The sequence below is a fragment of the Glandiceps talaboti genome, chromosome 6, assembly GCF_964340395.1.
Source record: "Glandiceps talaboti chromosome 6, keGlaTala1.1, whole genome shotgun sequence".
NCBI lineage: Eukaryota > Metazoa > Hemichordata > Enteropneusta > Spengelidae > Glandiceps > Glandiceps talaboti.
Window position 1 is genome coordinate 13602290 of NC_135554.1, and position 14033 is coordinate 13616322.

A 14033-nucleotide genomic window follows, 5' to 3' on the forward strand; every position below is an offset into this window, starting at 1 on the left:
TCAGTCCAATCTGCTCAGTAGTTTTGGAATTATAGATTTTTAACCAAAAAGACACAATTTTAGCCCTAATTTGCATATTACTTATGGAATGATCATGTCATGAACAAATCGCACTTTACATCCCCTTAAGAATGTTCCCACCAAATTTCGCACCAATCTGCCCAGTACTTTCTGAGTTTAAGTTTTTTGACCAAAAATCACATTTTTGGACCCAAAACCCACACCTCTGATGCAATCAATTTCATTTACACATTTTCCCAACTAGACATCAGAAGTAACATGACCATCGAATATCAAAGCAATCGGTCGGGCAGTTTTTGACTTCAATTTGTTTACACACACACACACACACACACACACAGACGCCTATAGCACTACTGTACCTCAGTTCAGTTCAGTTGCTAAAAAACAAATTGCATATGTCCCATACGATATGTCACCTTTGTGCCAGGTCTAAGAAATGATGTATTACGGGTGGACGGACGGAACCCATCACAATAGCCCCTCCCCCCTGTTTTATTTTAAATGTCATGTTGACCTTCCCCTCCCCTCCCCCTCGCGCCTAAGTAACATTTTGAAATTCTAAATCTAAAATACAATTGCCATAATGTTTAGATTTTTCAAGATCAGAGTGGTTTTAAGTTGAAGAAAATGCCAGAGTTTTTTGAATGTTTTAATATAACTTATACTGTAAGAAAGATAATTTTTTCATAGTGTTATTCCTCGCTCTCGGGCTTATCTGAGAGGGTGTGTAAGATTCTGATACTAAAGTAACGCCTTTTGATAGCACCCATCACACAATATTGGCTAAACCTCATTGCATGTTCGCCACATGGTCCTCACCACAACTTGAATAGATGAAGGAAGTGCTCACCTGATTACAATTTCCAACTGCGATGGCCATGTTTTCATTAAACAGGGACAGAATAACAAAAGTAGGAATAGTTTGGTAAACTTTCTATTTTATCAATGTTTTAGTCACACACCCTCATCACACGTTAATATTTGTTCCACGACATTGTATTTACAACACATGTGTTGATGTTTCTTACAATCGTCACTAATGCCACGTATACATTGCATAGATCGAAATATAAGATATTTATCCTCTACTTGTACCACTGTATCCTACACTTTCTCAGAGTCTGAATACGAAATTACTAATTAGTATTCGTATTGACATATATCGTCCATCTATTACTTACACTGCAATGAAAAAGGATTTCCACAAAATGAAATCAACAAAAAACAAATCGAAAACATAGCAGATAAAGCATATAACAGATTGGCAGGAACGAAACAATACGACATTGCCACCAGAACTATCCCAGCTATGTTTTAAATAAAACCATTATATTAAAGTCTATATTTGACACATATTTTGATTCTTTATTTCAACAGAAGTAATATGATAACAATTAAGATGTTGTACTTCTATTGTAGGACGCAAATGTACAGACTCTGTGAAATATGTTGTTATCGTGCTCTTGCTAAGTGTTGTGGTCATGGTTGCTGTACATCTTCACTTTAATATTTTGGAAGTTATTTGCTTGACAACTTTAACCCATCAACGTTGTGAATTTTGCAAAATATATATGTATTTTGCCTGTTGCTGTTGGCACAAGGCCAATGTCGCTACACATGCGAAATCGGAAGATGGTAGGCTTATCACGTGACAGGGCGAATGTCGTGTTCAAATATAAATTATACTCATGCCATATATGATGTATGTGTTAATCAGACGAGTAGTTTACGGACAGTAGGTAAATTTACATTTTTACGGGTTTTTCATAAATCTGACATATAATGACCACCAGACCAGTTAAAATATCAAGAACTAAGCTCATCTACAACAATGTTCGACCAACTGTACTTTTTAGTTTGTCTCGAGTTGTGCTACCAACTAGCTGCAAGTGTCTCGTTTGATCACAGTGTAATCTTTCACACCTGATGTTTGATGAGTGTACATTTTACCAGTAGAGTTTTAAGTAGAGTGTTCAGGATATTAACACTGCACTGTGGGATATCTAATCAGGTATCATAAACAGAGTAGTAAAGTTGTATTGTGTTCTAGTTGCTAATTCAACATCAAAATGTTGGAGTTGTTTGTTTACGGTCTGAGTGAAGTCAGTGTTTGAGTGTATGTGTCATATTACTGTGTAGTGACTAGCCGGCCTTGGTCAAATTAACAATTTGTTAAACATCAGGGAGTGAAAGATTACACCGTGATCAAAACTTGTTGCTAGTAGGTATTTTCAGCACGACGTGAGACAGCCTAAGAGGTACAGTTGATCGAACAGTGTTGTACATGACACCTCGCGTTGCATATGGCCGGTTCTCGAGGTGACGATTGCAACATTATTTTCGTGAAATCTAATATGGCAGCAATCACATCACATTTCGGTTCAGAAAGGTGTTGTGTGATACACCTAATACCAAAGAAGTCAGTGAAGTTTCAGAAATGTCGATGCTAGCTATATCATGTTCAAAACTTGGCTTACGAAAAAATAATGGGGGAAAGAAGAACCTGAGGAAAACCAATTATTGGTGTCCAAGCTCTATCGTATTGAGCACTTACCCCCCCCCCCCCCACTATAAATTGACACTGTCATCCCATTTTGTCTGCATTATGATTTACATTTGAATGGCTTGGTGACTGGTACTGTAGACCGTAAATAAACATGTTTTAACTAACCACACTCGGGAAATAACATCTAGAAGGACTAGACAAATATAATTACAGACATGTCTCATTTAAGCCACCTACTCGAGTCATTGATTTCGTGCAATCGTGCAACCTGTACGGCCCTCTTTGTACACAATGCTTACGACCATTTGAATCAATCTCTATAAATCATATACATGCAAATTTTTGCAACAACTTCTGTTTACGAAAAGACATTTTTTTCCCATGCATACGTTCCACTGCGACTTAAGACTGTCATAAAGAAATAAATCAAGCCTATCAATACAAGGTTTACAACTTATGTTTATTTACAGAACACGATGGAATGTGTATGGCATGTAATAAAGGCTAATTCATAACAGTAAAATTGCCAAAGACTATTTCAATAGATACAGCTAAAGCTCCGTGTTCGGGTTTCAGTACATTTTTTTCACCCTGTATGTATATGTCGTCTACCACAACAGACTAGAGTAGAAATGTTTGATTCAATCTCTATATATCATATACGTGTTAATTGTTGCAACAACAACTGCTGTTTACGAAAAGACATTATTTCCCCATGCATACTTTCCACTGCAAACGTCTTGATATACGTGGCAATGTTCCCAAAATGATATCGACTTAAGACTGTCATAAACAAATGAATCAAGCCTATTAATACAAGGTTTACAACATAATGTTTATTTACAGAACACGATGGAATGTGTATGGCATGTAATAAAGGCTAATTCATAACAGTAAAATTGCCAGACTATTTCAATAGATAAAGCTAAAGCTCAGTGTTCGGGTTTCAGTACATTTTTTGCACCCTGTATGTATATGTCGTCTACCACAACAGACTAGACTAGAAATGTTTCCAAAAGTGATCTACATGTTTGTTGTAGTCTTTGGTACCAGTAGCCTGGTTGAAGTGGCAGCCAACCTGATAGATATTTCCAATGGAGATGGCCGACTATTCAACTACACTTGTGATATCTACAAAACGGAGTACGTTGTTATACTTCACACAGAACGGCATTTCCAAGACATGGTCAAACAATTTCACCAATACCTGAAAACCGACGATGCTAAAATGGTCCGATTCTGGTTGAACTTTCCAAAGTACGGAGGTATTAATTCCATCTTGTATTCGTTTCCTAAATATGGTTTGCGCCAATGGAGTTGGGTTTATGACCAATTTGGAATGTCTCTATTGTATTTTGGATCAAGGGCTGAGTTTTTCTCGCTAGGAATGATACAAATGAGAACACAGTCCATGGTTGTGGAATTCACCGATGAAACTAATGCGACAGTTATTAAGAATCTGCCACCAAACTGTAAAGTTGATCTCTGCTTTCAATTCCTTGCCAATATTACAGTGCCTGTCGCTGAAAGTGAAGGAAAAGAGGGAGAACTGTGTCATCGATATGTGTCCGTTGGTAATTACGTTTCTCACACATGTCGAAATGCAAACCTAAACGATGACATAGGGAACGGCAGCAGACGTTTTGAATATCTGAAGCAAACGACATGGACAAGTACGTTAGCAAACATGTTTCTGTATGTTACATATCCTCTTGTATTGGCTGTCGGACCTTATATTCTGTGGACTTTATTTTCAATGTGCAGTGCTCATCGTAGAAGACACGTCTTTATCGGGACCGAATCTAGTCAAGTATTATCATTATTGCAGGATGAATTAGTTAGCAGTGATTCTTCTCCACCCGTGACTTTAACAAACGTCATGACGTATTGGCAATACATGTACACAGCAGGGAGGGGTACTTTGACAAGTAAATCAAGACAACGCAGAGTGATTCAAACATTATGGTGGCTAGTTCTCTGTTGGTTGCTCTTACCTTTTGGAACGTGGTTGTCATTTCTTACAAGAAATGGTTTCTTCGGTCATGAACAAGACGACTACAGCACCTGGTTGAGAATATATGGCGAGCAAGTAAAGTACCGTGATTTCACCGGTCTCGATGCAATTTCAGGCTGGTCAAGAGAAAATAGCCATGCCATAGTAATTATTATCGTATATTATGTAACTACGCTCATTTCGATCATCGGAATAGCTTCACTATATTTTCCTACTTACAAATGTATTTGCCATCCTATGTGTTGTGAACATTTGATTACTCTTCATGCCAATGATGGTACTGATGTTACTGATCCGTTGGCTAAACTTTGCGAAAACATGCACAAACAGTTTCTGCTTGGCGTGCCCCCAGAGCGCGATATGCACATTCATGTGAATACCATAGTCTACGAACGCAATCTGCAAACGCACCATTTGAAGGAGGTCGTGGATATGGCGACCTGGGAAATATGTGGGCTTTCATGGCCTTTCTCTTTGGTATTTTTACCGTGGGTTGTTATCAAATATTATCCATATTTCTATCTTATTTTTCAATTCACCTTTCTCAAGCATAAGCAAACATTACGTATGAAACAATTCAACACGGAAATAAAAAATGATGATGAAGCTACATCCACATTACCGGACACAAGATCGGCTGCAGATACCCAACCCCTAACAGAGTCAACTTCGCAGATGTCTATCTATGATATTGTGGCTATCATCTTCATGATACCATTCTGTATCTTTTACATGTACTCATTATTAGTATTACCTTTCCTGATATACGCATTCATCAATTTACTCATGCATGTGTGTGCATTTGTTGTCATTAGTGTAACATTGCATATTGATATGTTGAGTCCGGTGATCATTGAAATTATACTAATATTTTGGTATGTTACTAGTGTCTACAGGGACTTCACAAAGTACTATCAGCATCTTAAAGAAGTCGTTTTTCAAGTGTGCAGACACCTTGACGACAACGAGTCAATGAAAGGAGCTAAGTATCTAACTGACTGTGAGGAACATAAACAATTTGATGAATTTGAAGTGGCCACACATTTGCGATCGGGTTCGAGAGCAGTTTTGTTATTTCAGAATGTTCCATTCCCGATTTCTCAGAAGTGGCACGATTGCATACCACAACAGTTCTTCGGTTTCGCCTGTGAAAATATTTACCCTGTTAGATACAAATTTATGTATCTCATTCTGAAGCTTTTCTTACTCATATCCTTTCTACTTTTCATATTTTTTGCCATAAAGGCATTTGACACTCGTCCATATGTTGGGTCCTTTATATTAACAGCTATAGGAATTTTGCCAGGTGTACTTAAGAATGTTAAAGGAAAGCATTCAGCAGAGGAAAACACTCAGCTTCATTCCCAGATGATAGATGTCGTTGTGAAATACGTGGCGCACCTGCATACGGAAAACCAAGCAAATCGAGAAAATATCCACGATATTGAAAATCAGACCCATCCCGAAAACGGTCAAGATTTAGAAGATAATTCCAATCAAGACTACAGTGTAAGCAATGAAAACGGGTCCTACAATCAAGATGGTAGCAACAACAATGAAAATGGGTCCGCTCGAGATGGTAGCAACAACAATGGAAATTGGTCCGGTCAAGGGAATGACACTGACAATGAAAGCCATCATGGAGGCCGTCCAGAAGATATCAATCAATCTGATGAACGAGACTGCACTGACAATCAAAATTCGACAGGATATAATCTACCGAATGATGATGATCAACAAAATAATGAAAACCAACCCGATCAAGGAGACCATCCAGGAGGTAAAAATCACTCCGATAAAGATTTCCGCACTGGCTATAAAGGTGGGTCTGATCAAGTTGGAAGTGGCAATGAAAACCGGTCCGACCATGAAAAATGCTCGACTGATAGCAGGCATGCTGATGAGAAAGATCAGAGAGACAATGGACAGACATCGAATCAAAGTGGATGTTTTGAAAATGGAAAAAATAAATATATCATTGACAATGATAATCAAACGGAGCAAGAATACCTCTACAACGGAGTGGGTAAGCCTGGCCCAGAAAACGTTTCCAACATCGAAAATAAGTCTGACCAAGAACACATTTCTGAAAATGAATATAAAACTGACGAAGTAAACGTTTGTGATGATGAATGTAAGGCTGACCAAAAAATCGTTTCAGAACATGACACAAAGGCCGACCAGGAAAACATTTCTGTCGATGAAAACAAGGTTAACAAAGGAAACGTTTCTAACGGACAAAATAAGACTTTCCAAAACAATGCTTCTGAAGGTGAAAATAAGTTTATCCAGGAAATAGTCTCTGCAAATGAAAACAAGGTTTGTATAGAAAATCTTTCTGAAGATGAAGATAAGGCAGACCAAGAAAACCTTTCCGACGTCAGTGAAACTATATCTGGCCAAGAACCTTTTCCTGACCATAAAAGTACGACTGACCAAGAAAACTTTTCTGACACCAAACATGTTGGGGAAGACCTAGAAAATAATGTTGATGGAGCATGTAAGGCTGACAAAGAAATCCTTTCTGAAGATGAGAATCTAATCAATGAAGGAAATGTCACTAACGACGAAAACGAGGCAGATCCCAGAAACTTCAAGAGGTATGAAAGTCAGGCTTCTCAATTTGAAGATAGTTGCCCGAACAGTCAATGTGTGAATACAGACACACATCCATACGTCGATAGCAGCGACGGACAGCCTTGGTTAGAACTTCATAACATGAATGTAACCGACTCAGGTAATTCATAAATCTATCAAACTAAATGTAGGCAATTGCATTCATGTAACAGTCAACTGGATCGCAATTGCCCTAGCACAAATCTGTAAAAAATGCTACATTGAACTCAAGGTAATGCTAGCATTGTGATATCTAATCTAAATCAACTTTAGTAACTTTGTTTCAGTTAAAGTATAACTAACAAATGACCTACCTTAAACAATAGCTTATAAGTTATTAGCTTAACATGTTGTGGGTCACCCTACAGGTTTATCACACAATATGGAAATAAACTTTAATACATATCAGTTGCACTATATAAACAATGCAAAGGTTTTATTTTACGTCATGCGGCTTATTGAACTTTATAATCTTTATGAGTATAATTCATGCACGAAATAAGTATTTGTGCCATAATGGATTTGGTATATTAGCTTGTTTCCAGGGACACGTGTTATATAAACTGACATAAATAAACTAACTTCTTTCAAGCGTCACAGTAGAGAGGTACCATAAACACATTACTTTGCGTAACCTGGACACATGATAAGGGTTTCTGCTCATTATCAATGAAAGAATAAATCACATTTTTGTTGATGAATATCTATTTGGCTAGATCTATCCACGCTAGCCATAGACATGGGTAAGGGTAACCTTATTTGCACATTAGTTTATAAACAAGACTTTCAATATTGGCTACAGCTCCCATCGCCCCAATATGGACTTTAAGAAAAGTGTACCGGTACGTATCGCTGCTTCTGAGAAGGTTGGGATAAAAGGAACGTTTAAACACAGTGTTTGAAACAAATTAATTTGTTTTGTAATTATATCTCAATGTTACAACACTATAATTACTGTGTTATTGTGGTATAATATCACATTTTAAAGTAAATTCAAAATTTTATATTACATGCTTACTTTGTTAAGGAATTAGATCGTAGACATTACAAAATTTTGTATTTCTTAACTGTGTATTGCATCTTTTATATTACCTTTTTTGAAAGGATAAACTCATACTTCACACTTTCTGACGTGCCCCCCCCCCCTCGCCACAAAAAGCTAAACAATGGTAGTATGATGTCAATTATGAAATCATTGGAGGGGGGGGACTCATGATCAAACTGATCTACATGTTATCAGTTTACCTCCTGACAGACATTTCTAAATTGCATATTTTTAGAGAGTTAAGAAACCAAACGAATGCTGTACAAGGTACCATATAAAGATAATTTGTGGCATGTTAAAGGTTTACCTTTTGTATTCAAGTTTGAGAAACTGAGCGCTTTTTCATTTCTTTATTTTATTCAGCCAGACATGTATGTGTAGTAAAACATGTTTGACTATTAATATATAACAATTGGATGTCTTATTTTTTCTGTACGATTTTTAGTAGGCAAAGTAACAATATAAAGGCAACTGGATGTCATGTTTATAACATGTAGTGTCGATGACTGCATTCATGGCATGCCATTTCATGTCATGACAAGATAGGATGAATTTATATATGTTTTGTGATCATAGTTCACTCTAACAAAAACACCGACACCTACCATTCATAGTGATTTCTCTATGAAAAATTATTCCTGACACCTACGTGTATAATCTATAACAGTACAGTCTGCATATTGTGTTTGTCTGCTTTTGAATCACATCATTATTTTCACTGACTTCTTTTTCACCTGTTCTATTGTTTTGTGACCAACGAGTACGTATACCTACTCTATGGGTCGAAGTAATTAAACAAAATAAAATATAAAGTAAAAAAGATCCCGACCTACCTATCATATTTTAAAGTCATGTTATCGGAAACACACATTTTTGCCTTATGCTGCTCTGGATCTGGCTGGCTATGGGTTTTATTTTTTGTTATTATCACAATGCAGTACATGTATAATTAATATACTAATAATCCCTATGATATGCAGATAGCATAGTTTCAGATACAACGTGATCTTTCATGTTAAGTCTTCAGAACGCATGCGCGATGGAGAACAAAGTAAGGTGTCATCGGAAACGAGTATATTTGCCTTATGTATGCTGGATCTGGCTGGCTATTACTTTTTTTATACTAACAAAGCGGTATATAGATAATTCATATACTAATATTCTGTATAATATGAAGCTAGCATAGTTTTTGATACAACATGATATTTCGAGTTAAGTCTTCGGAACGCATGCGTGATGGAGAATAACGTGAGATGACACTTTACAGTATTCGCAAAATTCGATTCAAAATTATGGATTGTGCTAATCATGTGATAAATATAAAATCAAACGAAATGAATGTTAGATTAACATCATGATGCTCTTTGTATGGTTCTGCATAGACTACAGAATTAATACTCAGCTGTGGTGTATATTTGTATTATTCCGTGGAATCATTCCGTGGAATCACTGGTGGATCAGATAACAAGGTTTATACCGAAACAATGTTTTCTATGCAAAAACGTAAAGATAGTGAGAACAAAATTAAAGCCAGATGACTGTGCAAAGAGATATTGACAGGCGTCCCACTTGCCATATTTGGAGAAAATGGTTGCACAGGTTGGTTGACTGTGTATGCTATCCATTGAGTTATAATAGCAGCGATAATGGGTATATAATAATATATATGATTGCACAATAAAACACATGTTGTGTCATATGTGTTAGTAAATATGAATATTTGAATACCTTAACCAAACAACGTCAATATTGTACTTCTTTTATTTCAAACAGTACTTTTAAACGCCTTTATGGACGTTAACGTGAGATGAGCCTAGAAAATAATCAGTGTAAACTTTTGCTGTTTTGCTGTTGCTGTTCAAAAAACGTCAACCCATTCTCAATTAAATGCAAGAAAAAATGAGAGATCACGATACAGATCTTCTCAAGGCAAAAAAAATTACAAATATGGAATTCCTGAATCCAATATGGCGGCGAAATAATGTGCTAATGGTTTGTCGAAATGAGAGATTGTCGATTTCCCTGACACAGGACGATAGATCCCACTAAATTATTTTATTATTTCCAATAGAAGTAAGTTAGCCTATATCAAGTTTAGGGAGATTTTCAAACGTTGACTTTTACTTAAATTCGTCCTGGAGAGGTTGTTTGACCTTTCAAGGTCAAAGTCTGGTTAATCTAACAGTAATGACAATGTAAAGTTACGATTACCTCTTCATACTAATTTTCTTACTGAAATACAAATATTTTATAAACAGGAAGCTTGCAGAAGATTGGAATAGAATGGACAGGACGGATATGTGTATTTATATCTCTACTCTTTTGCTGGCATATCATGTCATGCAGGTCACCATGGAAAAAACTATTGTTTAACTGACCGGAGTATCAAAACCCCCCTTCTCAAAATTAACATTCTCCTTCGTAATGACGATGGGATGTGGGGTGCGGAGTAAGAAATGTAGGAATGATGTGAAGGAGATAAACGAAACAACCAGGTGGAGAGACATTAAGGACTGGCCTTCAAGCAAAATAGATAATGAATGTTAACTTCTGTCTTTATGATTGATGACTTGTCGTACCATCATATCATGCAGGCCTATCCTATTCTGATGGCAAAAAGGAAGATCATTTGTTAACATAGACATGTGCATTATTCCATATCAAGGAAATAAATGGTGTTCGTTTAAAATGTCACATGTTTTATTCAATTTTGAGAAACTGCATGCCTTTGTTTCATTTACTCAGCTCTACATGTATGTGTATTAAAATGTGTTTCACCGTTATTAACTAACAATTATTTATCTCGTTTTCGCTGTACGCTCTTTTTTAGTAGGAAAAGTAACAATGGATAGGCAAATGAATGTCATGTTTAGAACATGTAGTGTCGACCTTAGCGACACTGTATTTGAGCTACTCGGGTTTTGACCGTGGAGCTGTGAGCATCTGTCTCTTCTGACTCTGACTTTGTAGTGACGCCGTGTGGCAAAATCAGGGCTTTGTGAACATAAAGTCTATGTTCCATTTATACAACACACATCTACTCGTATGCAGGTTACTCCTTTATTACACACACTTGTTGATCCAAGGTATGACATGGTTGAGAGTTCGGGTAGCTGAAAACCTGCCGTTGCAATCATTCATTAAATCCCAATAAGTTAAGCATAGGAGATGACATTCCTAAGATAACAATAGGTCAGGCATAATTATGAGCGTCATGTAAATGAAAGAAAGGACACTGAACTTTAACTTGAATGACATCTATAGACATACACTATTAGTACATATTGTCTTAACTTTGTAAGCTTTTGCTATAAAAGATATTCATTTCTCTAACTAGGTGTTTGACGACATGTATAAATAGAGTCATGTCTGAACCCAAACACAGTAATTCCAAATTCATGACACATCTATCACTGAGTGGTTCATTCCAAAACCAGCATTTGAGTACACGGTTCAATAAATGAATGAGGTGACGCCATGAGTTCAGGATTCCACATACGAAAGTGTGAAGCCAATGACTGCATTATATAAGCTGTTAGCATGACCAACATCTAACGGCCTTTGCGAAAATGGTCCATGTATTCACTTTGAAAAGATAATTTATGTATCAAGATGAAAAATATTGGTAATTTTAATGATGGAAATGTATATTCGTGATTGTTTACTGTACAGTAGATTGCTTCCGACATACCAGTATATTCAACAATAGACATAGTAAGCAGTTAAAAATAATATATGTCGATGCATAAGGTCAAACTTCCCCTCGCATGTCACATCACTACGAAACATTCAAATTTACTCACCTTTACCATACCTACTTACCATCTCTGTCAAGGGGTAGTACGAGACGAAGTGACACTTTTAACTGCCTAAAACCCCCAGGGAAGAGATCATCAGGGGTAAATTAAGTCGAAGGTGTCACTTCTTCTCACACTCACCACATTTACACATCCTTTGCTTTGATTTATCACGGTGGAAAGACATGGTCGAATATGACTTTTCGTATAGTGCATGTTAAACGTATACGTTTACGTTGTTCTTGATCTGGCTAGTTTAAGTTCCTGTTATTATCGTAAATAATTCATATATTAATATTCTCTAATATGGAGACAGCATAGTTTCTGATACAAAATGATCTTTCATGTTAAGTCTTTGGAACGCATGCGCAATGGAGAATATAGTAATATAGTGAGAAACGTTATAGCATTTGTAAAAATTCGAAACACAATTGCAGAAAAGTTACATGGATTGTCTTAATCGTGTGATAACTATATTAATCAAATGAAATCAATGTTAGTTTTACGTCATAGTGCTCTTTGTATGATTCTACAAACTACAAATACTCACGTGCGGCTCATATTTGTATTAGTCCGTGGAATCATACTTGGAGCATTATGACGTTAAAACTAACATTCATTTAGTGAGATTACATATAAATACCACTCAAGTTGTTGAGTTAAATGATGTGATGACGATTATTATAGCTAGAAAATGTAAACTTTTGCTGTTTTACTGTTCAAAAAACGTCAACCCATTTTCAATTAAATGCAAGAAAAGATGAGAGGTCACGATACAGATCTTCTCAATAGCTATAGGGCAACATTTATGACATATTTGCAATTCCTGAATCCAATATGGCGGCCGCGGAACAATGTGCTAATGGTGTGTCAAAATGAGAGATTGTCGATTTCCCTGACACAGGACGATAGATCCCATTAAATTAGTTTATTATTTCCAATAGAAGTAAGTTAGCCTTTATCATGTTTGGGGAGATTTTCAAAACGTTGACTTTTTGTTAAATTCGTCCTGGAGAGGTTGTTTGACCTTTCAGGGTCAAAGTCTGGTAAATCTAACAGTAATGACAATGCAAAGTTACAATTACCTCTTCATACTACTTTTCTTACTGAAATACAAATATTTCATAAAAAGGAAGCTTGCAGAAGATTGAAAATGATGAACAGGACGGATATGTGTATTTATATCTCTACTCTTTTTGCTGGCATATCATGTCATGTCATTGTCATATGATTGTTAGAAAATACTATTGTTTAACTGACCGGGGTATCAAAACGCCCCTTCTCAACATTAACATTCTCCTTCGTAATGACGATGGGATGGTGGGGTGCGGAGTAAGAAATGTAGGAATGATGTGAAGGAGATAAAAGAAACAACCAGGTGGAGAGACATTAAGGACTGGCCTTCTAGCAAAATAGATTATGAATGTTAACTTCTGTCTTCGTGATTGGTGACTTGGCGTGCCATCATATCATGCAAGCCTATCCTATTCTGATGGCAAAAATGAAGATCATTTGTTAACATAGACATGTGCATTATCCATAGAATGGTAAATTGTATCATTTCAAAATTTCACACCTTTTATTCAATTTTGATTAACTGCATGCCTTTGTTTAATTTACTCCTGTTAACCTTTTTACACTTATAGGGCGTGTCATGCCACATTATTTATCTGCAATGGATTATTTTTTCTATTGCAAATTACTCAGCGATCATAAGACACAGTAATATGATAACATTAGCTAATAGAGAAAAAAAACATATTCTTTCATTCTCAGAAACATGTCACTTTCGTTTAAAAGGGTCCTGTTCCTTTTTGGAAAGAACAACACTAACGACAGCACACAAAGGAATAGATGAAAATAAAGACTATTTTCATCATTCTATGAGTTGATAATTTTGATAGTTAAAGGGAATATTTTACCTGAGTTTATGTTTCCCCGCTCTGTCTGTCTGTCTGTCTGTCTGTCTGTCTGTCTGTCTGTCTGTTTCTCTCTCTCTCACTTTAAATTAAGTCGTTAACAATTGTACAA